Source organism: Patella vulgata, chromosome 4, assembly GCF_932274485.2.
Source record: "Patella vulgata chromosome 4, xgPatVulg1.2, whole genome shotgun sequence".
NCBI lineage: Eukaryota > Metazoa > Mollusca > Gastropoda > Patellidae > Patella > Patella vulgata.
The window spans coordinates 7,463,738-7,485,953 of record NC_065882.2 but is presented as its reverse complement, the minus strand read 5'-3'; the positions used below and the strand labels follow the sequence as shown (position 1 = coordinate 7,485,953).

At 39.1% G+C, this 22,216-nt stretch overlaps 1 pseudogene; it reads left to right on the top strand.

The window, feature by feature from the left end:
* LOC126817774 (orexin receptor type 2-like) overlaps nucleotides 1-14,197 on the top strand; it is a 36,378-nt pseudogene extending 22,181 nt beyond the window's left edge.
* Nucleotides 14,198-22,216: the final 8,019 nt, after the last annotated feature.

Genomic DNA, 22,216 nt, shown 5'->3' with positions numbered 1-22,216 from the left:
GTCCAATATGTTACAATTATCTGATGAAAATATTGAAAGGGATTCGTCATTATCTGGTCAAATGAAATATGTAGGCAGTGGGTCATTTTTTTTTCATTTCAAATTTAAACCACACGCTAAGAACGTGTATGGCAAATAACTAATATATTTTTTGACTGTCATTTCAGGAAAGTTTAGGAAAGAATTTCAGACAGCGTTTTTCTGTTGCTTTCGAAGGCGGCCTACAGAAGGAAGTCATTACGGTAGCCGTAAGTATACATCCACAATGTTTATTGGAAGCAATAATTGGAAATTGTTCACGTGCCATTAATTAACGGATTCCTTTTTATTAGAAAAATTGGATTACCATGATAAAACCAGAGTTATAGTAATTTATTTTGTAACTATACGCCTGAAAGCAGGGTAATAACTCAAAATATCTGATTGTTGGATAGCAGATTAATTATTAAAGTCCTGATATATGAAATTAAAAATACACACAAGTTAATGTTGGGTCAGAAGGTTTATAAATGAAATGGGGTTTAACATTCCTATTTTCTGTTCATCGGGTTTTTCCGACGTGGTCCCCCCCCCCCCCTTGTCAGTGGTGCAGGACATACGGCTTGACAAGGACAGCTGTCTAGTCGTTCGGATGGGACGAAAAACCGAGGTCCCGGGTACACATGGGCATACACGTAAAAGATCCTTTGCCAGTTGGAATTCGATATGAGTAGGCCATATCTTCACTGTCCAGGCAAAATGCCCATCATAGCACACTGTATGGTGTATGCCCGGTTTTATTAGCCCAGTCGAAGCAGAACAGTAGGATGTTAAACCCCATGTCATTTCATTTTATACGTCTCATTAAAACTTAACAACTGATCAGATCTTCATGTAGTGTAGGCCATCGAACGTATAGAAAAACGAAACGAAATATAGATCTGTATTTTAATTAGATGGGAAACCATATGACACTCTTAGACGGTGTATCACGCATGTCCACAGAGATTTAATATATCATCATAACCATTGTTATTTAATAAACCTAATGGTGTCCAGACGATGTCGTCTTGAACCGAGGATAATAAATCAACGTTGTATGGAGCGCGTGTAGGGACATAAATTGATTATTAGTGACATCTCTATCGTACTGATTCTCGCTTTTAGAACATAGATTCTAAGGGTAAATTAACAGAAACCTTGAATGGTTAAGTAATGGATATTGTTGTTAAAAACATATTATATGTAACCAATGATTAGTTTTAGAAATGGGTTATTATGTTATTGTTCGTAAACTTTGACAGCTAATAGTGTTCACAAACTTTGAAAGCTAATAGTGAAGACACTTAATGTTTCTGATGGAAAATATTACGTACCAGAAGAAATCAATTCATCGACTTCTGATCTGTCAAGTCACGTCCAATTCGACATTAAATTGGCAGGAATATTCTATGGAAAAGTGCGCATCAATTGACAGACTTGAATTATTGACATGACGTTGCAATTCCAAGATGTCTGCGATGACGCCATGCTCTGTGTCTGATTGATACACTACGTCCTTACTTGTTACTTGTTGTTGCAATTTGATGTCTGGGGGCCCCAACTTCTAGAAACGCTGTCTTAAAGGCTCAATACCACTCTTGTTGTAACTGAATAATATGTCCCAATCTTTATTCTGGTCAACAAATTGTACTATTTTACAATATTTTAATTAATTGATGATACAAATTTCATCTTAACACATCTTATTTAAAAAATTGGAAAAATTCAACATAATGGTTTGAAACGTCTAACGTAAACCTTTTCAAATGAAACTTCGATTTAAACATATTTTCGAACCCTCTGGACAAGTAAAATAGGATGCAATGGATAATTTACACAACAGGTAGGACATTTAAACAACTAGTACTTAGATAGAGATATTATTTATTTTCTGGGGCTTTCAAGCCAGCAAGAGTGTTATTGTCCACCCAAACGAGCTCACCAGTAGACAAAACAAACTGTCACTTGTATAAACACATTGTCTGCGTTCTTTCGTTTGTCACGCAAATATCAATAACTAAAGAGTATAAATTGATTCTAAAAACAATAATATTATGCGATGTTGTTGATTGTTTAAGATCTCTTTTCGATGGTACCGGGTGATGTGCGCGGGCTGATTCGTTCTAGGACTCGTACATGTATATATTTTTCGGTGGTTAATTAATATACAGAAATGAAATGCAATGGGGTTTTAGCGTCCTCTTTTCTGGGCTAAGGAAGAATGTGACGTTACCGCCTACTTTTGATCGAATTCCATATGTCAAGGGTTCTATTACGGGTCCTCGTGTTTGTCCCATCTCATGGTAGGAACTCCACTCTGCATACATCATAACAAGGTGAAATCAAGCTAAAGTTCTCGGCCAATACCTGGATCGAACCCGGGTGACACTATTACGGGATCACGTGTTTGTTCCATCCGAATGACTAGAGTTTGTCCTTTTGCCAAGTATGTCATCGAGTCAAGTGGCATGGTTTCGATTCCCCGCTTGTACGTGACAAGGAGTAGTGTCGCCTGTCCAACATCGTGGGATTTCTCCGGGTTCCCTCCCATTGCTAAAAACCCCTACGTGCTAGCTAATTGTTAAAAGTAAATTGAACCATATGTTAGTCCCGAAATGACCTAGTTTGTGTTGAGTGGACGTTAAACCCCATTTTTTTTCTCTCTCTATCTGTTGTTTACATACAACATCACTTAAAAATTCAATCTTTATTTTGCCCCAGATTTAAGTTCAACACAAACATTATTAAACGCTGCAGGCGATGACACTATTTCCATTAAGATGTTCCCACAAGTCCATAGGTTCCCAGACATCTCCGGGTGGTTGAATTAAAAGTTCAATCACAATTAAATAAGATTATGAATATTGCAAACATGAAATCGTACATACTCATTTTATTCTTTTTGTTTTTATGTTATTCACGGTGACATGACGAGTGGGGAGTGGGGAGTAGGGGCGGGGACGGATGTCCAGGTATCTATTTAATGGAAGGGGGAGGCATCCAATTAAAAAGCTTTGCTGTTAACTTTGCTGCATGCAGCTGCTCGCGTTAATATGTTTAATTCTTAAACATGCATTATGCAAAAGAGAGAGAGAGAAATGGGGTTTAACGTCCACTCGACACAAACTAGGTCATTTCGGGACTAACATATGGTTTAATATTATTTCAATAATTCGCTTGCGCATAGGGGTCTTTAGCAGTGGGAGGAAACCGGAGGACCCGGAGAAAACCCACGAGGTTGGACAGGCGACCCTACTCCTTGTCACGTACAACCGGGATTCGAAACCACGCCAGTCGACTCAATGACAAGACTTTATGATACAGCGCGCGCACGCTAACCATTCAGCCATCTAAACCCCATTATGCAAAAGATAAATCTTCCTATCACAGGCCTGAAATGTTACAGAAATTATGAATTAGAAATTAATTAAAATACCATAATCAATAATACCATAATGCCATCTTTTGCGTCCGATTTTCATTGGATTCGAATCCGATCTACTGTGCAACGTCCGTTGATGATTAAACGCAAAAATGGATAATCGAGACTTGCTGTGAGGGAAATTTTGTCCGAACGACTACACAAGTGTCTTTGTCAGGATCTGCACCACTGAAAGGGGAAATTACGCCGGAAATTCCTGGAGGCCAACACATGGAGAGAACCCGAGACCTCCAGGCTATCGAGCCAGTGTCTTGTCTACTAAGCCACCGTGAATCGGTTATAGAGCGTGTTTGTATATTGCATAATATACACCATTTAGATAACCGTTCATGATTACGCGAACGGAGTCCGAGAAAATGGAGGCTATGACCTTGCCCCTGGAAGACATTATCTTGAACGTTTGGTGCTTTCCCTGCATACTAATGGGGTTTAACGTCCACTCGACACAAACTATGTCATTTTGGGACTAACACATGGTTTATTTTTTTATTTCAATAATTCGCTAGCGCGTAGGGGTCTTTAAAACCGGAGGACCCGAAGAAAACCCACGAGGTTGGATAGGTGACCCTACTCCTTGTTACGTACAACCGGGGATTCGAAACCACACCAGTTGACTCAATGACAGGCTTTATGACACAGCGCGCACATGCTAACCATTCGGCAATCCAACCGCCCCGAGATCTCCGGGAAATCATGCTAATTATAGTAAGCCGACAGTTGATCGTAATTGACATCAAGTGACGTATTGGCTTACGGAGCTAATGTTTATCTTCTTAATATTTATCCGTCTGAAGTCGACATTGATTATAACGAATGACAATATTACGAATACTAATCCCGCAGCAAAAATAAACATGGCCGCCCTTTGGGACACATTGGTGTCAAGCGAATAGTTGGCACGTGTATAGATTTACAATGTAATGAACTCATGTAACATTACAATAACGTATTGAACGAAGAATCCATCGTAGCAGATCTTACGCAAATTGATTAACGGCTTACTATTCGTCTAAGATGGACCAAATTATAGTCCCGCGCTAAATACCCCCGATTTAATATCCGAAAATCGTGCCTTTATTTGTCTTAACCTACACATTAATGTCATTATAGGGACTTAACCGATCGCCCGAACGCTCTTCAACTAATAAAAACTTACAGACAATCCATATAAAAACTAGAAAATCTATCATTCAGGTCGTGGGTTAACCAACTCACATTGACGCAAAAGGCAGTGAATTTCATTTTATACACTGACATTAAATGTGCTCGTATCTATATATCCGTCCGACTGTGGTTCGGGTCGTCCTCGATATATCACAGTGGACACTTTGGATATCTAACAGTAATTAAGGGCGTCATTCCACTTGTCAGTAATGCAGGACGGAAGGCCTGGCCAAAGACAACGTATGGTCGTTCGGATGGTGCGAAAAACCGAGGTCGTGGATACACATTGGCGTGCATGTAAACGATCCCTTGGCAGTTGAATTTCAATATAGTGCCGCTGTCCAGTGGGACGTTAAACCTCATTTTATTGCAATTCTAATAGTAAGTCCATGAGAACCGCATCACGTATAAACTCAATTTGATTAAAATACAGATCTATATTTCGTTTCGTTTTTTATACTTTCAATGACCTACACTACATCAAGGTCTGACCAGTTGTAGTGGAAGTTCGCGTCAGGGATCGTACGAGCGACTTTTGACCCTATGACGTCAGACATTGATTAATCAATCAACGTTGACGTTTCTAGTGGTTTACTCACAGTTCCATGCATCGCACGCCAAGAACTCGCCGTAACAGACTGTTTCATTAGCTAATCCCTCACTTCAACTAGAACGCGGGTTATATAACAACTCTCCCAGATCCCAGTGTTGTGAAGACAGGTAAAACGAAATTTGGAACTTTTAAAAACGAAACGAAATAGGATCTGTGTTTTGAGCAGATTGGTATAAATAGAAACCAATAAGAAATGAAATAGGGTTTAATGTCGTACTGCTCCCCACCAACCGGGCTACTGAAGATTGGAATCCAGTATGACAACCATGCGGAGAATACACCCATCACAAGGACATTACAAGCACTAAACAAGACAAGTACCACCAAATTAAGTGAATTGATCCAGTCAACAACTTCAGTTAATTACTGCTAGAGTTATGGTCCTTGTTACATTTTGTAGAATCATGTGATGTTTTGTTGCTTGGCAACCTATCAGTAACACCAACGAGATAGTAAAGCTTAACAAACGATAGTTTCTATTGGTTCAGCTTTAGATTATTATGTTTCCAGTGTTTTCCCGTTGTCAGTAATGTACGCCTGAGACAAAAACAAACATATGTACCATGTGCACATTGTCAGTAGCGTACGAGTGAGATAAAAAAAAAAGCAAACCTATGTACCATGCACACGCTGTTAGTAGTATACACGCCTGAGATAAATAGTGTACGTCTGAGATAAAAACAAACCTATGTACCATGCACACGTTGTCAGTAGCGTACGCCGGGGATGAAAACAAACCTGTACCATATACACGTTGGCGAGCACGTAAAGTAATAATTTTGAAATTCGATGCAGAAACGTTGCTGTCCTGGCAACATATCTCCCATAACACACTTAACGTCGCATGCCCGTCTCCAATGGCCCGATTCGTGGAGGAAATTAGGACTTTAAATCTCATATCATTTTAGATTATTTTTAAGATTAGCTTGTTAGGATTATATTCTTGGTGGAGGTGATAAAACCTCTCTTACAAATATATTTTAATTTTAAATTAGATACTTTTTGTCTCGCATTTTTTAATCACAAAGTATATCTTGATAATACATGACACAATTATATGGAATACAAGTTACTTGAAGGGTTCACGGTGTCTAAGAGGGTAAGTCACTGGCTCGCTAGTCTGGAGGTCCGGTGTTCGATCCCTGCATTGGCTGTGAAAGTTCATCCTGAGTTTCCGGCGTGGTTCCCCCTTGTCAGTGATGCAGGGCGGAGGGTCTGGCAAGGACAACTGTCTAGTCGTTCGGTTGGGACGAAAAACCGAGGTCCTGTGTACACATTGGCGTGCACGTAAAAGATCCCTTCTCAGTTGGAATTCGATATTCCGTAGTGCCGCTGTCCGGGCGAAATTTCCCCTATATGGCGTGTGCCCGTCTTCATTAGCCCAGTTCGGGGCAGACCAGTAGGACGTTAAACCCCATTTCATTTCGTTTTATACATGTATTATCTGAAATAAAACCTTCAAGTAACTTGTATTCCATAAAATGGTGTCATGTGTTATTCTCATCCAAATACTAAATGCCACTTAAACACTGATGTTGATCTTTCAGACATGTTAATTATGTTTGGGGCTGGGGTGTTGTTTTGGTTCTTTATTTCAAATTCTTGTTTATTTGCAGATGAATTGGAACCCTTCCCCTCCAAAAGGTAAATACATATTTAATTTTAATTTTTAATTTTTATTCCTTCCAGACCCGTTTGATTTGTTTCACTATAGAGGAACTAAACTGTAGGCGTAGAGTGAGTACTGCTTACCACTAACCATATAACCATAGTATATTTATACTTACTGTACTCCCGCACACGTAACCATATAACCATAGTATTTTCTTCTAGAACCGTATCTATACTTACTGTACTCCCGCCCACGTAACCATATAAGCATAGTATATTCTTCTAGAACCGTATCTATACTTACTGTACTCCCGCACACGTAACTATATAACCATATAACCATAGTATATTTATACTTACTGCACTCCCGCCCACGTAACCCTATAACCATAGTATATGCTTCTAGAACCGTATCTATACTTACTGTACTCCCGCCCACGTAACCATATAACCATAGTATTTTCTTCCAGATTCCCATCTACATTTACTGCACTCCCGCTCGCGTAACCACTAAACCATATAACCATAGTATATTCTTCTAGAACCGTGTCTATACTTACTGTACTCCCGCACACGTAACTATATAACCATATAACCATAGTATATTTATACTTACTGCACTCCCGCCCACGTAACCCTATAACCATAGTATATGCTTCTAGAACCGTATCTATACTTACTGTACTCCCGTCCACGTAACCATATAACCATAGTATTTTCTTCCAGATTCCCATCTACATTTACTGCACTCCCGCTCGCGTAACCACTAAACCATATAACCATAGTATATTCTTCTAGAACCGTATCTATACTTACTGTACTCCCGCCCACGTAACTATGTAACCATATAACCATAGTATATTCTTCTAGAACCGTATCTATACTTACTGTACTCCCGCCCAGTAAGTATAACCATATAACCATAGTATATTCTTCTAGAACCGTATCTATACTTACTGTACTCCCGCCCACGTAACCATGTAACCATAGTATATTCTTCTAGAACCGTATCTATACTTACTGTACTCCCGCACACGTAACCATATAACCATAGTATATCCTTCTAGAACCGTATCTATACTTACTGTACCCCCGCACACGTAACCATATAACCATAAATATATTCTTTTAGAACCGTATCTATACTTACTGTACTCCCGCACACGTAACCATATAACCATAGTATATCCTTCTAGAACCGCATCTTTACTTACTGTACTCCCGCCCACGTAACCATATAACCATAGTATATTCTTCTAGAACCGTATCTATACTTACTGTACTCCCGCACACGTAACTATATAACCATAGTATATCCTTCTAGAACCGTATCTATACTTCATGTACTCCCGCCCACGTAACCATATAACCATAGTATATTCTTCTAGAACCGTATCTATACTTACTGTACTCCCGCCCACGTAACCATATAACCATAGTATATTCTTCTAGAACCGTATCTATACTTACTGTACTCCCGTACACGTAACCATATAACCATAGTATATTATTCTAGAACCGTATCTATACTTACTGTACTCCCGCCCACGTAACTATATAACCACATAACCATAGTATATTCTTCAGGAACCGTATCTATACTTACTGTACTCCCGCACACGTAACTGTATAACCATATAACCATAGTATATTCTTCCAGAACCGTATCTATACTTACTGTACTCCCGCACACGTAACCATATAAACATAGTATATCCTTCTAGAACCGTATCTATACTTACTGTACTCCCGCCCACGTAACCATATAACCAGAGTATATTCTTCTAGAACCGTATCTTACTGTACTCCCGCCCACGTAACCATATAACCATAAATATATTCTTCTAGAACCGTATCTATACTTACTGTACTCCCGCCCACGAAGCTAACTATTACAACCATAGTATTTTCTTCTAGCTTAATATATCCCCACTTTCGTCGCATAAACATTCTTCTAGAACCATATCTATAATTCATACAACCCCTCAAAAACATCACATGTACCTGTTGAACATTTCTTAGCGAATGGGCCATTAGAATATCTGGTGAAATCTAAACCCTCCAGAAAGTGAAAGCTTGATAACGACAAAATGATATTTGTAGAGAGAGAGAGAGAGAGAGAGAGAGAGAGAGAGGGGGTGGGGGGTGACGGTAGAGGTAACGTCTACTCGACATACACTAGCTCATTTCGGGACTAACACATGGTTCAGTTTTATTTTAATTATTCGCTTGCGCGCAGTGGTCTTTAGCAGTGTGTGTGTGAGGGGGGGGGGGCGCAAAAAAACCCGGAGAAAATCTACGAGGTTGGACAGGCAACCCTACTCATTGTCACGTACAACCGGGGATTCGAAACCACGCCAGTTGACTCAATAACAGACCTTATGATACAGTGCGCACGTTCTAACCATTCGCCCCCCCCCCCACACCACAGGGGGATTTGGATGGTTAGCGGGTGCGCATTGCATCATAAGGTCTGGAATTGCGTCAAGTGGCGTGATTACGATTTCCAGCTTGTACGTGATAAGGAGTACGGTCGCCTGTCCAACCTCGTGGGTATTTCTCCGAGTCATCAGGTTTACTCCCACCTCACAAGCGAAATATTGAAATATAATTGAACCATATATGTTAATCTCGAAATGACCTAGTTTGTGTCGATTGGACGTTTCACCCCATTTCTCTCTCGTTGTTTACAATACTACAATCTTTCATCCATTAGTTGATACCGTGTGTCAAAGGAGAAGTTTTCATAGCTAATCTATCCCTATTTGTATTGCGCATTTATGATTTCAGCATTTATTTGTACTTTGCATGTTTGATTTCGGTTCTTTTTTTTTGCATTACGCATTTTTAGATTTCAGCTTCTTTTTTATTATTATTCTGCGCTTTTTTGATTTCAGTCCTTTTTTGTATTGCGCATTTTGTATTTCAGCTTTTTTTTTTTTATTCTGCTCTTTTTTGATTCAGATTCTTTATATTACGCATTTTCGATTTCAGTTCTTTATTATGTTACGCATATTTGAATATTAGCCCCTTTTTATGTTACGCATTTTGAATTTCAGCTTTAGTATGTTGTGCATGTGGTGTTCGTTGTTCATATGCATGCATATCGCAGACATGGATTGAATCCATACCGGAATAATTTTTATCGGTCATATAATCAATTTGGTTACATTTTAGAGCGGATTAAGACGTGGAAAATTTGATATGAAAGTGACGCACAGTGACTTTAATAAATGTATCGTAACTAATCACAATCAGTGCTTATAGTTGATAAATAAATCTACCCATTAAAGGTCGACATACACGCTCAGGGTTAGTTAACTAATCAATCGGAAGAATGACTTCATGTTTCTAATTATCTTGATCTGTATAAGTGATAAAGAATAGTAATAATAATGTCATTTATAATAGTACGCTATTCCACACAGTTTATTGGGGGTTGGATGGCCGAATGGTTAGCACTTTCGCGATGTGTCATATGGTCTGTCGTTGAGTCAACTGGCGTGGTTTCGATTCCCCGGTTGTACGTGACAAGGAGTAGAGTCGCCTGTCCTACCTCGTGGGTTTTCTCCGGGTCCCTCCCACTGCTAAAGACCCCTAAGCGCAAGCGAATTATTGAAATAAAATTGAACCATATGTTAGTCCCGAAATGACCTAGTTGGTGTCGAGTGGACGTTAAACCCTATTTCTCTGTCTCTCTCTCTCTCCCATAGAGCAGGATATGAAATAAAGCCATTCAATCCCAGTTTTAATATCTTGTCGTTTAATCTGGGAAACAATAGGTAAATCATGGTCTTTTGGGCAAAGCAGCTTTAGACAGCTAAATCTAATCAAGACCGTTAATATTCACAATAAAGCCAATCATTTAACTGAATCCAGTCAATGAAATAAAGAGCTTACAAGATAAGAAAATCTCATCAAATGCATTCGTGTTGTGTTGACACGATGTCTTGAGTGTGATGAAACTCTAATATAAGTGCGGTCAGAATAATGAGTATTTGCATCAGTAATCTGGCAGCAGAGCGATTAGCCAGCGGATATAATTTGAGTAATTTTCACAATGAGCGGTCCTTTATGCTAATGGCTACAAGACCAATTATCACTGAGGAATAATAGAGGTTCGGGGTTAATGGTGCCTTCTACATCTACATGTTTATCAAGATTCAGCGGCAAATCAAATCATGTCAAGCTAAGCTGTCGAACATTACCCGTTACAGTATGCTGGCCATCTAAAGGTGGGTGGACGCCAAGAACTATTGTCCACGACGTCCTGATTTATTTGTCGCCTAGTTTACCAATTATAGGTTAACTCACTTGAATGACCATCAGATAAAAACAGAAACGAACAACAACACATCTGCTTGATTCTACTTGATATAAAACGAACTTGACAATGGTTATCTATAATGTAGGTTGTAACGTGTCCATTTTTACTGATGTCCGGGATAAACTCTTCAATTGTATTCCCCAAAAGAATAAAGCATAAGGTTCAAGTTCTCAGAAATGGTTAATTGGATGCGTGCAAAGGTTTTGTAATGGCCGAGGTCAACTGCTTTACTGTACGCTCATAAGACTTGAGTATAGGCCATAGTACTCGGAGATGGTAATTTGATGCGTGCAAAGGTTTGGTAATGGCCGCGGTCAACTCCTAAAGGTCAAGTATACCTTGTGAGAAATTTTAAAGATGCTAAAACAGATAAATAAATTTTGTTCTAATGAAGCAGGGCTATCTGATTAAAATACAGATCTATATTTCGTTTCGTTTTTTATACTTTCGATGGCCTCTATTACATGAGGACCTGGCCAGCTGCAATGAGTGTTGCATCAGGGGTCATACGAGCGGATGTTGACACTATGACGTCAGAAATTTGATTAACCAATCAGTGTTGATGTTTGTAGTAGGGTACCCACAGTTCCGTGCATCGCACACCAAGAACTCGCTGCAACAGATCGTTTCATTGGCTAATCCCTCACACCAGCTAGAACGCGGGTTATTTAACAACTCTTCAAGATCCTAGTGTAGTAGGACAAGTAAAACGAAATTTTGAACTATAAAAAAAGAAACGAAATAGGATCTGTGTTTTAATTAGATTAGAAGCAGGGCAGTTTAAAATTGTACAACAAAATTAATAGCGATAATCTCAAAGTCAAGTATATGTGAAAAAGGACGAAATGATAAAGATGCGAAAACAGGTGAATGAATTTTGTATTCATATTAAATAACTTTTAAGATTTTAAATTCACGCTCTTAGTGTTACATATGTCACAACAATCGTTTTTGTTAAGTCTAGAACAAACTAGCATACTCTTTCGCCCAATTTAAAACTCGCTCAAATAAATCGCCCGTGTCTTCACCTCGACGACGATTCTTCTCGGCGAACCATTCACCCGATCGATCGCCCGTATCTAGCATGTTAGATATTTTCGGCAGAATATTGTGCGCCGGCGATGGATTCACCGGACAATCCGCTCGTCTGTTCGTGTCCAGCGTATTGTGTCGAGCGATATCACATGATCTCAAAATGGCTTTCACATGAATCACATGATCGCCGTAATTTACTCGCAGAATGGCGTACCCTCTCGAGACGATCGATACGTGTGCCCGTTCGTTATCGGCCTTAAAATATTGCTGACGAATTTCAATCGGAGCGACCAGGTGATAAAAAATACGCTCGTCTGTCCTGGGCTTTACAGCTCAAATTAAGATCTTCATTTTCAAGATAATGTATAACCTGGGAAAACCAAACAGTTATAGGCTGAAACCAGCGATACCTCCTCCCCACCCCTTCTATGATGACATGACCTGATTCGTCTCCAAGGACCCCACTGGAAATAAACCTAGTTTTAATTTAAGCAGGTTTTTATTTGTTATCCTCAAGAGGCTGGTCATCCATGACATCATTACTCTTTCTCTCATCAAAACGTTTTTATCTTATTATCATGTAACTTTATATTATCATTTCTGTTGTCATGTGGGGGGTTGGATGGCTGAATGGTTAGCGTGCGCGCGCTGTATCATAAAGTCTGTCATTGAGTCGACTGGCGTGGTTTCGAATCCCCGGTTGTACGTGGCAAGGAGTAGGGTCGCCTGTCCAACCTCGTGGGTTTTCTCCGGGTCCTCCGGTTTCCTCCCACTGCTAGAGACCCCTACGCGCAAGCGAATTATGTAAATAATATTAAATCATGTTAGTCCCGAAATGACCTAGTTTGTGTCGAGTGGACGTTAAACCCCATCTCTCTCTCTCTCTCTCTCTCTCTCTCTCTCTGTTGTCATGTTTGATATGCCTCTTGAAAAAATAAATAAATAAAGGAACTTCTGTTTTTGCCAGGGGTTTTTAGTGGTCGTATGGTTTAAAGCAAGGTCTGTCATTGAGTTAAGTGGCGTGGTTTCGATTTCCCGCTTGTACGTGTCAAGGAGTGGGGTCGCCTGTATAATCTCTTGAATACTGAATTCTTGACCAGGCACATTTTCGCCCATAGCACAATACGTGGCATATGACTATCGCTTCATTCACTGAAAGCTTAATAACAGACAAACATGGGCGTGACCGGATTACAAACAGGGATTACCTACACTGGTAAACTGATACCGTTGACTAATGAAGCTAGGCCTTTCAGTAATGCCAATTTTTGTCATTAAATGATATAAGTGATCAGTATTCTAATCTAATGTTTAGTATGTATAGAAAGTGGTTAGAAATTATACAGTTGTCATTAATTAGCAGGTGTGTAACTAGCTGAAAAAATGTGACTATTTATAACACCCATCACTATTGAATACACAAACCTAACCAATGGTGGTGTATATCATTCAATAGTCACAGTTTTAACACCTTAGTGACAAAACACCTACTTAATGACTCGTTCCTTATTACTAACAATTTTAACCAACTAATACATAATATGTATATAAACTGATGTTGTATATTTTCTTTTATAACAGTTATTTGTTGCTTAGTCAACGATATCAACGTCACAGTGTTATTCGGTGACTGGAAAACAAGGTGTTTAAACTAAAAAACGAACAGCAGATTTTGAATTTCAGTTTGTCAAATTTGTAATCACATGCTTGGGTAATATATCATTTATTAGCGTGATTTCATTTCTTTTTTTCAGCGGAACATCTCACACTGAAAGAAACTCGAAGATTACCACTAGAAAATGCGTGCTGACGGATGGAACGGATATGACGTATAGTACGTCAGATGTGTGATAAACGAAATAGTCCAATTGTGGGATTTGGACTTGGATGGGTGGTATTTAGTAATTGAAATGTTTGTGAAATATTAAGAACTGTGGGATGTGTGCTAAAACTGTGGAGTGTCAATAAATGTATCTGGAGTACTCCTGTCTATGTTATGGATACTGTATAGGTCGGTGATCGTCATTTCCGGGATGAAATGAAATGAAATAGGGTTTTAACGCCCTACTGTTCTGTTCCGATTGAGTTAATGGAGACGGACATATGCCAAACAGTGTGCTTTGAGGGATCTTTTGAGCGAGCAGCGGCACTACGACCTACTCTTATATCGAATTCCAACTGACAAGGGACCCTTTACTAATGCTAGGTTTCCACTGTCGTGAAATGCGCAACGGCAGTATTGAGACCACGATCTAGTACGTGCAGATACGTTCGGATACGTTTTGATACGATCAACACGATTGCTACGACTGACCTCAATATATGATAAGACCTGATAGGATCACCACGATTACTCCACGATTAAAACCACGATTTTAATCGCAGCACGAATCTTGATAGTGGGACGCTATTACTAACCGACACGACGACGATTTACCCAATACCACCCAATACTAATTTTATACTACCCAAAACCACCACATTAGTTAGTTTTTCACCATATTGGGTAGTTGTTGGGTAGTATTTTAGTAATTATTCGGTGGTATTCGGTAGTGTAGGGCAGTTCCGGGTAAATCACCCCGCCCCCTTATAAACTACCATATTGTATAATGGTATATTAGCCCAAAAATAGTTTGTGTCGAGTGGACGTTAAACTCCATCTTTCTCTCTCTCTCTCTCTCTCTCTCTCTATTTAATCTTTTCCGGTGTGATTCCCCCTTGTCAGTGATGCAGGACGGAGGGCCTGACACGGAAAGCTGTCTAGTCCTTCGGATGAGACGAAAACGAAAAACCGAGGTCCCGTGTACATATTGGCGTGCACGTAAAAGATCCCTTGGCAGTTGGAATTCGATATAAGAGTAGGCCGAAGCGCCGCTGCCCAGGCAAAATTTCCCTCATTGCACACTGTATGGTGTATGCCCGTCCTTATTAGCCCAGCATGGGAGCAGAACAGTAGGACGTTAAACCCCATTTATTTAATATTCCATGATGCATCTGTAAACTCTGAAAACATCATTCCGAAAGGCAACTGACGATTAGCGACTTCAACTTGTCCGAGTTCTCCCGGGATTAGAGGTGGATTTCAAATAACTGTTTGGATGTCAATATTATAAAGCTTTGCTTCTTTTTATATTAAAGGCTCAATACCACTCTTGTTGTAACTGAATAATATGTCCTAATCTTTATTCTGGTCAACAAATTGTACTATTTTACAATATTCCAATTAATTGATGATACAAATTTCATCTTAACATACCTAATTTAAAAAATTGGAAAAATTCAACTAAATGATTTGAAAAGCGTGACGTAAAGCTTTTCAAATGTGACTTGGATTTAAAAATATTTTTGAACCCTTTGGACAAGTAAAATAGGATTTAATGGATAATTTACACAACAGGTAGGACACTAACACATCTAATACATATAGAATAAGGCTATTTTTTTATTTTCTGGAGCTGTCAAGCCAGCAAGAGTGTTATTGTCTCTTTAAATCTCGATGGTTTATAACATCGGTTTGCAATTTTAATTTTGAATTAACTCACCCGAGAATCTATGCCTTAAACTCGTCCCTACGACGGAACATAAGCTGAATTGTAAAATATATCAGGGCATTATTTTCTATATTGTTGATCACACATGATCATGCTTTTATTTTTGTATGATGAAACGTCCGCTATTGTATGTATTTGTTGATATAATCGTTGAGAGAGAGAGAGAGAGAGAAATGGGGTTTAACGTCCACTCGACACAAACTAGGTCATTTCGGGACTAACATATGGTTTAATTTTATTTACATAATTCGCTTGCGCGTAGGGGTCTTAAGCTGTGGGAGGAAACCGGAGGACCCGGAGAAAACCCACGAGGTTGGACAGGCGACCCTACTCCTTGTCACGTACAACCGGAGATTCGAAACCACGCCAGTCGACTCAATGACAAACTTTATGATACAGCGCGCACGCTAACCATTCAGCCACCCCCCCCCCCCCCTAATCGTTGAGAGGCAATTGTACTTGGTGTGGATACAATCACTTCATTTTATACACTGCAAGTGTGTGTGTGTGTGTGTGTGTGTGGGGGGGGGTTCTAGTGGTTTCACGCGTCTGTGTCGTGTGGCGTGGTTTCGATTCCCCGCGCTTGTACGTGACAAGGAGAAGAATCACTTGTCCAACCTCATGGGTTTTTCCGGACCCCCCCCCCCCCTACCTTTGAACCATATTTTAATCCCGAAATTACCTAGTTTGTGTCAAATGGACGTTAAACCTCATTTCTCTCCCTAAATATATGAAAATTAAAATGTTGAGGAAAGAAACACAGTATTATGCGCCTGGTGCTTTCAGTTCCATGGGAACATCTTCGGGCCTTAAATACATATACTCCATTAATAATTATATAACAATGTAACAATATATATAACCTGCAGCGTTTCAACGAGATTTCACAAGTCGGTATCAAATACCCAACGACTTGTTGAAACGTTTCAGTTTAATGAACGAAATGAAGAGTCCAGGGGAAGAACGATCCAAGTCACATTTTTGTCTTTTCGCATAAAAGGCAAAACAGACTTTTGGACGAGATTGCTTGACGCAAACAGAACAACGAGTGGGTTTAATTACAACTTCACAATGATGTTTAATACAAATCATAAACAGTCTGCCACTTTTCAGACAAATTAAGGTCAAATAAAGGATACGATGGACTTGTATTGTCCGGGAGCCCATCGGTCCGATGTGACTCCGATCGTTTTTACCTGAAATTGATTGTTCTACAGAAAGCTTATACAATGTGCTACCAGATGGCGCCATTAACTGAGGTTCGTTGAAAAAGTGACTTAGATCGCTCTTCCCCGGGGCTCTTCAAATGATTGTATCAATACCAAATATGCTAGTGTTATAGTATCTATTGATATTAGTAAGCAAATCTGTGTGTCGTTTGATATTTGATATCTGATTCCTGATTTGGCTATTTAAGACATTAATTATTAGACCAAAGACGGTCATTTGACGCCTGAACGTTTCCCCCAGTGTAATATCATTTAACTATAGTGGCGCCAATCTTATAAGTTTCTGTAAATTAACGGGGTTTTAAATGAAAATGATCAATGGCTAACATCATGGAACTTTAATTTGTCAGGCTAACAAAGTGGCCTTGTATTTAATTCCTGATATTGGAACTTTAAGATACCGCTATCACCAATTCACAGATTATTGATCAGAACTTGCTAATGGTGTAATGTATTTTAATTAAAAGCCAATTTGATTAAAACACATTTGTTAGATCGTCAAAAATTATCCCGGGTCAATAGTTATATGTTCCTTTTGATTACGGGGGGTTGGATGGCCGAATGGTTAGCACGTGCGCGCTGCGATGTATCATATGGTCTGTCATTGAGTCAACTGGCGGGGTTTCGATTCCCCGGTTGTACGTGACAAGGAGTAGGGTGGCCTGTCCAACCTCGTGGGTTTTCTCCGGGTCCTATTGTATCCTCCCACTGCTAAAGACCCTACGCGCAAGCGAATTATTGAACCATGTGTTAGTCCCGAAATGACCTAGTTTGTGTCGAGTGAACGTTAAACCTCATTTCTCTCTCTCTCTCCTTTTGATTACAAGGGGGCATGAAAACCCAATAGTTATAACATTAGGAGAGTGGGGGCTAGAGGAAATGTAGTATATAATTGAATAGCGGTATGTTGGATTATAGGATTATAGCATTGAAACGACGTGTTCCTTTTTCCATTTGAGAGTAGGCGCAAAAATCCAAGAGAGCGCAACTACTCACTTAGTCTAAGATTATATATTCGTTAAAGAGGTCAAACAAATGACCCAGTTAAGCCCGATGGAATCCATCTTTAATAGAAGGCTTGATCTCGCTTTAACTCCGCACATTTTATCAAGGCCGTCACGCAATACCCTGGATATTTCGGCACTAATTTTGATTGGGTAATCACCCAGCTTGAGAACCTATCGGATTCCAGCTAAAATGTATACCTGTGCTAATCGAGTTGCAAAGTTCAAGGTTCGTTCAATGTCAAGGTTTCCGTGGAGGTCGCTATATTTGATTTGAGCGTTTTTGTTTCACAACCGCTGATTGGACGCTACTGTTCACGTATGTGCAGTAAATGTATCTATAACGTAACGAATTGTAAAGCAAACTAGCAACGTCCAGATGTTGTAAAACTCACAGTCGTTGCTTCAGGAACATGGATGGAACCCATCTTCACAATAAGTTAGATATTTGCGATATTCACTTTTTCATTGTTTTTAAGATACCAAGTGCTACAGTGCTTTCAAGTATTTGTTATATGTATATACAAAATCTTTTAATTTCGTTTTTTTCTTGTTTTTTTTTGTTTTAAATATTTTTCATTTTACGTGTTATTATTATGTTTACTAAAGTGCATGGAGTCTTATATTGTATGGCTATCATGTTACTTGCAAGAATGTCAAGGTTGAATTTGTTACTAGACAAAATCATTCTCCAAGACATCTGCACATACCTTATTTAATTAGCAGAATTAAAGATGCATTATGCAAGAGGCTTAGTCTGCCTATTGCAGTTTCGTTTGCCTATAGCTTCAAATCTTATTTAGACATTAGCCCATATTCAACTCTCTAGGACATCGATATTTAGTGGATTAGAACAGATCTGAGGAAATAGATAATCGAGACTTTGTTTATTATCGCAGCAATGGTACTTGACAATCGAGACTATATTGTCAAGACAGTCATATATTTATGAATATATTTATTTCTCGTGGTCTTTGTTTAAACTACATGTGTAATAGCAAGAACAACCAGCTGTTTATTTAAAGGCTCAATACCACTCTTGTTGTAACTGAATAATATGTCCCAATCTTTATTCTGGTACTATTTTACAATATTTCAATTAATTGATGAAAGAAATTTCATCTTAACACACCTTATTTAAAAATTTTGAAAAATTCAACATAATGGTTTGAAACGTCTAACGTAAACCTTTTCAAATGAAACTTCGATTTAAAAATATTTTCGAACCCTCTGGACAAGTAAAATAGGATATAATGGATAATTTACACAACATGTAGGACACTTAAACATCTAGTACTTAGATAGAGATATTATTTATTTTCTGGAGCTTTCAAGCCAGCAAGAGTGTTAATGTCCCTTTAAATCTTACATAATGCATCGTTAAATTTTTGTTTAAAGACTCAACATATTGTGTACAGTTTATTACCTAATGTTTTGTCTTCTGTTTGGGAGAAATAGGGAAATTGGGTTTAACGTCCACTCAAAACAAACTAGGTTATTATCGATGTGGGAGGAATCTGAAGGAGCAGAAATAAACCCACGAAGTTAGGCAGGCGACCCTACTCTATGTCACGTACGTGCTATAAATTGAAACCACGACACACGGGTCATTAAAAGATGCAAAGCGAACGCATCAGCTCTATCAGTCATTCTTTCACCATACATTTATAACGCAAGCCACAATACGTGTATGACAAACAGTAATTATACATGTGCATGGTTAGATGGGCGCCGCGGCGACGCAGTGAAAGAGACGCTTTTTCAATCTAGGTGTTGGCGAAGAAGGTTGATCGGGAATTTCCCAGTCTGGTTATTCGTTGTGAGTGGATCAGGGTGGTACGCCAGGAAAGGAACAGCGTCTGGTCGGATGGATGGAACGATAATCCGAGCTTCTGTGTACATATTGCTATGCGAAATAAGAGTAATGATGTAGCACCAGTTTGACAAAAATTCCCTCACAGCAACAGCATGACAATTGTCCGTCTTCATTATCAGAAAAGTAGGACGTTAAACCCCATTTCATTTCGTGTTCACGGTTCGATATATACTTGTTTCCATGGATTGTATTCTTTATTTCTCATGGGTTGTAAAATATTATATTGTTTATTTCATGCTGATCACCATAATGTAATAACATGTTGTTCTGTCAATTAAAGATTTGTTTAATACGATAAAGATATAACAGTTTTAATATCTTCAATCTTTATACTCACTGCTGGGTTTAGATAAAGGAAGACCCTAGGCTATTCCACTGATGAACCCCTTCCTAATTCCCCGCCCTCATGACTAGAGAAAGCGTGTAGAAAAGCCTATGCCCATGTCAAAAATAGTAGATTTTGAGACCCTTGGCTTCAACCTGTCAAACCTAGAGGTAATTCCAGCACTATCCATACTGACCATACGCACACGATTGACTTTCAAGTCCCGAGGATCAGGGACAAACAATAGCGAGGGTCCAGACACGCTGGATTCTGTCATAAGCTTGAGAAGGCTGGGGTCAGGGGACGTCCTTCACTGGTTCACGTCCTATTACCCAAATTCGCTGCGGTTCTCTCCCCATAGCCATCGAAACCGGCAGGTATTCCAGACCCCCATTACCGTTATGCGACAGAAAATGTGTATTCTCTAACTTAAATGGAAGAGAAATGAAAAACACGGTCTTTTAGTGTGCCCGACATATGGTGACATTAGATATGATCTAATATCGGAAATCAAAAAGTTAGATCATACAGTCAATGAAATGAATTTTGATCAAAGATTCAAGTTTATAATGAATTTTGACTCGATTCAAAAAGCATGGGAAATTACTTGTTTAAGATGATGAACCGAAGGCGGTTAGAATATAATATGCGTTGAAGTTTGAGTTTTAATTGAAAAGTATATTTTATTGAACTAAAGAATTAAATAATTATGTTTTATTTAGTCATGTCTCGTAGGTCAATTATGCCGGAAATCATTCTAATTTTATTTGTTTGTTTTTTTAAACATAATATACTGAGTTTTTTCCCAAATATTTTATTACTAGGTGGTTTTGTATGTATAATATTATGAAATACTATGAACTATTGTTTCACACAATGCTCCCAAACGCAAAAAATATCGGCCCGTGTGCAAAAAAAAAAAAAAAAAATTGCACGAGGTGCACATGAAAAACCCAATATTCACGTGCAGCATTGTGTGTGAGCCCTTTAAAAGCATGTTTTCAACTAATCTGTCGTAATTTTTTGTTGGACGTGTGAAGGAATCGAGCTAGAGATGCCGAGAATTACTGAAAATCAACGGAATGAAGCCATGGGAATATCCAGGGCTGGTATGTCTACACGTGCTATTGCCAGACACTTCAATTGTCATCAGTCCACTATTGTAAGGTTGGTGGAACGTAACAACTAATTAATCATAATATTTTTTAGTTGTCACGTACAGCCGGGGATTCGAAACCACGCCAGTTGACTCAACGACAGGCCTTATGATACAGCGCGCACATGCTAACCATTCGACCATCCAACCCTCCCGTGTGTAATTAAAAGTTGTTTGTGGGATATGTTATCACTTGTCTGCGATATCACCTCGGTGGAAGCGGACGTTAAATACAACTAACACACACACATATGTTATCATTAATCAATGAGAGGGAGGGGGGGGGGGTTAACATAGGCTAAGCCTGTTCCCCAATCCTGAATAAAATATTGTTTATAAAAAAAAATCAAAAAAAAAAAAAAAAAATCAACAATATTATATTATATCCATATTCCAAATATCATAGCTGAGTATATTACTGTCGGGGATCACGTGGCTAAGTGGGTAAGACGCTAGCTCGCTAGCCTGGATGTCGGGTGTTCGATCCCTGCATTGGCCGAGAAAGTTCATCCAGATTTTCCGGCGTGGTTCTCCCTTGTCATTGATGCAGGACAGAGGGGCTGACAAGGACAGCTGTCTAGTCGTTCGGATGGGACGAAAAACCGAGGTCCCGTGTACACATTGGCGTGCACGTAAAAGATCCCTTGGCAGTTGGAATTCGATATAAGAGTAGGCCGTAATGCCGCTGTCCGGGCAAAATTTCCCTCATAGCACACTGTATGGCGTATGCCCGTCATCATTAGCCCAGGTTAGGAGCAGAACAGTAGGACGTTAAACTCCATTTCATTTCATTTCATTTATATTACTGTCAAATTCATATCGGAAATCAATCCATAAAACTTTCACATGCCCTGGCAGTTAA